A 5,137-nucleotide genomic window follows, 5' to 3' on the forward strand; every position below is an offset into this window, starting at 1 on the left:
TGATCTTTATGATTTCTCTTCTCCTGCTGGGTTTAGGGTTTCTTTCTTGTTCTTTCTCCAGCTCCTTTAGGTGTAGGGTTAGGTTGTGTACCTGAGACCTTTCTTGTTTCTTGAGAAAGGCTTGTACCGCTATATATTTTCCTCTCAGGACTGCCTTTGTTGTGTCCCACAGATTTTGAACCGTTGTGTTTTCATTATCATTTGTTTTCATGAGTTTTTTCAATTCTTCTTTAATTTCCTGGTTGACCCATTCATTCTTTAGAAGGATGCTGTTTAGTCTCCATGTATTTGGGTTCTTTCCAAATTTCCTCTTGTGATTGAGTTCTAGCTTCAGAGCATTGTGGTCTGAAAATATGCAGGGAATGATCCCAATCTTTTGATACCGGTTGAGACCTGATTTAGGACCCAGGATGTGATCTATTCTGGAGAATGTTCCATGGGCACTAGAGAAGAATGTGTATTCTGTTGCTTTGGGATGAAATGTTCTGAATATATCTGTGATATCCATCTGGTCCAGTGTGTCATTTAAGGCCTTTATTTCCTTGTTGATCTTTTGCTTGGATGATCTGTCCATTTCAGTGAGGGGAGTGTTAAAGTCCCCTACTATGATTGTATTATTGTTGATGTGTTTCTTTGATTTTGTTATTAATTGGTTTATATAGTTGGCTGCTCCCACGTTAGGGGCATAGATATTTACAATTGTTAGATCTTCTTGTTGGACAGATCCTTTGAGTATGATATAGTGTCCTTCCTCTCTCTTATTATAGTCTTTGGCTTAAAATCTAATTGATCTGATATAAGGATTGCCACTCCTGCTTTCTTCTGATGTCCATTAGCATGGTAAATTCTTTTCCACCCCCTCACTTTAAATCTGAAGGTGTCTTCGGGTTTAAAATGAGTTTCTTGTAGGCAACATATAGTTGGGTTTTGTTTTTTTATCCATTCTGATACCCTGTGTCTTTTGATTGGGGCATTTAGCCCATTAACATTCAGGGTAACTATTGAGAGATGAATTTAGTGCCAGTGTATTGCCTGTAAGGTGACTGTTATTGTATATTGTTTCTGTTCCTTTCTGATCTACTACTTTTGGGCTCTCTCTTTGCTTAGAGGACCCCTTTCAATATTTCCTGTAGAGCTGGTTTGGTGTTTGCAAATTCTTTCAGTTTTTGTTTGTCCTGGAAGCTTTTAATCTCTCCTTCTATTTTCAATGATAGCCTAGCTTGATATAGTATTCTTGGCTGCATGTTTTTCTCGTTTAGTACTCTGAATATATCATGCCAGCTCTTTCTGGCCTGCCAGGTCTCTGTGGATAAGTCTGCTGCCAATCTAATATTTTTACCATTGTATGTTACAGACTTCTTTTCCCGGGCTGCTTTCAGGATTTTCTCTTTGTCACTAAGTCTTGTAAATTTGACTATTAGGTGACGGGGTGTGGACCTATTCTTATTGATTTTGAGGGGGGTTCTCTGAACCTCCTGGATTTTGATGCTTGTTCCCTTTGCCATATTGGGGAAATTCTCTCCAATAATTGTCTCCAATATACCTTCTGCTCCCCTCTCTGTTTCTTCTTCTTCCGGAATCCCAATTATTCTTTTTTTTTTAAATATATTTTTTAATTTGTTTTATTTTTTGAGAGAGAGAGAGACAGAGTGAGAGAGAGCATGAGAGGGGAGGTCAGAGGAGAAGCAGACTCCCCATGGAGCTGGGAGCCCAATGCAGGACTCGATCCTAGGGCTCTGGGACCATGATGTGAGCCGAAGGCAGTTGCCTAACCAACTGAGCCACCCAGGCGCCCTGGAATCCCAATTATCCTAATGTTGTTTCGTCTTATGGTGTCACTTATCTCTCGAATTCTGCCCTCGTGGTCCAGTAGCTGTTTGTCCCTCTTTTGCTCAGCTTCTTTATTCTCTGTCATTTGGTCTTCTATATCGCTAATTCTTTCTTCTGCCTCATTTATCCTAGCAGTGAGAGTCTCCATTTTTGATTGCACCTCATTAATAGCTTTTTTGATTTCAACTTGATTAGATTTTAGTTCTTTTATTTTAGTTCTTTTATTTCTGCAGAAAGGGCTTTTATATCTCCCGAGAGGGTTTCTCTAATATCTTCCATGCCTTTTTTGAGCCCGGCTAGAACCTTGAGAATCGTCATTCTGAACTCTAGATCTGACATATTACCAATGTCTGTATTTATTAGGTCCCTAGCCTTTGGTACTGCCTCTTGTTCTTTTTTTTGTGGTGAATTTTTCCGCCTTGTCATTTTGTCCAGATAAGAGTATATGAAGGAACAAGTAAAATACTAAAAGGGTGGCAACAACCCCAGGAAAATATGCTTTAGCCAAATCAGAAGAGATCCCAAATCGTGAGGGGGGGGGGAAGGGGATATAAAGAGGTTCAGAAAGAAAAAAAGAAAAGAAAAAAAATAAAAAGAAAAAAGAAAAAAGAAACAAAAAAAGAAAACCAATAATGAAAAAATATAAAAAGGAAAAAATAAATATATATATATTAGATAAACTAGTTAAAAAAACGTTAAAAAAGAAAAGGGTAAAAGTTAAAAAAAATTAGCAGAAGAAGAGAAAAAAATTTGAAAAAGAAAAAAAAATTAAATTAACTGCAAGTCTAAAGAATCATGGGGAGAAAGCCATGAGTTCCATGCTTTGCTTTCTCCTCCTCTGAAATTCCGCTGCTCTCCTTGGTATTGAAACTGCACTCCTTGGTAGGTGAACTTGGTCCTGGCTGGGTTTCTTGTTGATCTTTTGGGGGAGGGACCTGTTATAGTGATTCTCAAGTGTCTTTGCCGTAGGCGGAGTTGCACCGCCCTTACCAGGGGCCGGGCTGAGTAATCCGCTCGGGTTTGCTTTTGGGAGCTTTTGTTCCCTGAGCGCTTTCCGTAGAGTTCCAGAGGACGGGAATGAAGGCGGCCTCCCAGTCTCCGGCCCGGAGGAGCCGAGAGTCTGGGGCCCCACTCCTCAGTGCGCCCTCAGAGAACAGCGCCCAATTGCTCCCGTCACCCTGGCCTCCGTCCGCGCTCGGAGCTGACCGAGCCTGAGACCGGTTCAAGGTAAACCCGAGCTGTGAGCTCACTCCTCGGCTCTGTCTCTGTAGCCGGTTTCCCGTTTCTAATACCTGTAAGCTCTGCGATGGTCAGACACCCCCGATCCTTCTGTGATCCTGCGGGACCTGAGGCCACGCTGACCCCGCGTGCACTTCACCCCAGTTAAGCCTCTGGAGCGATGTCCCTCAGCGGAACAGACTTTTAAAAGTCCTGATTTTGTGCTCCGTTGCTCCGCCGCTTGCCGGGAGCCGGCCCCTCCCCCCGCGGTCTATCTTCCCGTCGCTTTGGATTCACTTCTCCTCCAGTCCTACCTTTCAGAAAGCGGTTGATTTTCTGTTTCTAGAATTGCGGTTCTTCTTCTCTTCGATCTCCCATTGGATTTGTAGGTGTTTGCAATCTTTAGATAAGCTATCTAGCTGATCTCCTGCTACCTGAAGTAGTCTCAGCTGCTACTTCTCCGCCATCTTGACTCCTCCCCCCGATAGATACGTTTTTATTGACATCGTGTTTCCTTTGAAGTCTTTCTTTCTGTAGATTGTCTCTATATTTCTGTTCAATGCTATTCTTAAGATTTTTTCTCTTTTATAAAACCCCTCTTAATATTTCCTGCACTGTTGGCTTGGTGGTTGCATAGTCTTTTAAGCCTTGCCGGTCTTGGAAACTCTTTTATCTCTCCATCCATTCTGAATGTCAGTCTTGCTGGATAAAGCATTCTTGGCTGCATGTTCTTCTCATTTAGTGCCCTGAATATATCTTGCCAGCCCTTTCTGGCTTGCCAGGTCTCTGTGGACAGGACGTTATTCTGATGGGCCTTCCTCTGTAAGTAAGGAGCCTCTTTGTCCTAGTGGCTTTCAAGAGATTATACCTACAATTATGATTCCTCAATTTGACTATCAGGTGCCTTGATGTTTTTCTGGAATCTATCATCTTGGGTGGAGACCGTTCCGCCTCTAGTACATGAATGCTGGTTCCATTCGCGAGACTGGGAAATTTTCATGAAGAACTTGTTCCACTATATCTTCTAGACTTCTCTCTTTCTCTTCCCCTTCAGTGATTCCAGTAATTCTGACATTGGAACATTCCATGGCGTCATTTATTTCCCTGATTCTGTATTCATGGTTTCTAAGCTGTTTGTTCCAGGCTTCCTCTTGATCCTTTCTCTCTGTTTGTCCTCCAGATCACTAATTCTATCTTCTGTCTCAGTTACCCTAGCTTTGAGAGAATTTAGATTCGATTGGAACTCATTGAGAGCATTGTGAACCTCAGCCATGGTAGCTTTTAGCTCTGCCCTAACATTGTGAACATCCTGTCTGGTCGCTTTCAGCTCGGCTCTAATCAATTCTGTTTGGTCATCCATGGCTTTCTCCAACCTAGCTATTGCCTGGATAATTGTTAGCCTGAATTCTCTTTCTGACATATTGTCTATGTTGATAGCCATTAGCTCTGTTGCAGAAGGTCCATCCTCTGTATTTTTCTTCTGTTGGGCATTCCTCCTCCTAGTCATTTTGGTGAGAGATGACTGAACAGATGTAGCTGGTTTTATCGACTGTGGTGCAGTCTGGGTGCACCCTGGAACACTTCTGAGCAATCAGTATTCCCCACCCAAATGAGAGAAAAAAGAAAAGAAAAAGAAAAAAAGAGAGAGAGAGAGAGAGAGAGAGACAGGAAAGAAATGGAAGATGAAAGAGAAGTTTCAGCCCAAATGGGCCCCAGGGTAAGGTTTATGAGGTATACAAACAAAATCAGACAAACAAAAAGACTGATAAAAGTATATGACAAGAGAAAAAAAATATATATGCAAATAAAGGAAGAACCTTGTCGATAAGAACCCCAAGTGTAAGATTTATATACTATCAGGACAAACACAAAAACACAGAAAAACTGGTGGAAGAAAAAGATGGGAGAGTGGTTTTAAATTCTTAGTGTGGGCAAGGAAGGTTGTTTTGATTCTTCCTGGATGTATCTTGATATCTTTGTTAAAGGACTCAACTTTCCTAGGCTAAAGGGGTATTAAAAATTGGTTTACCTATAGAGGTAGTATTTATTGGAGAAAGGGGATTACTTTGAAGTTTAACTCTATATGAAT

Source organism: Lontra canadensis, unplaced genomic scaffold, assembly GCF_010015895.1.
Source record: "Lontra canadensis isolate GAN:19392208 unplaced genomic scaffold, GSC_riverotter_1.0 scaffold133, whole genome shotgun sequence".
In the NCBI taxonomy this organism is placed as follows: Eukaryota; Metazoa; Chordata; class Mammalia; order Carnivora; family Mustelidae; genus Lontra; species Lontra canadensis.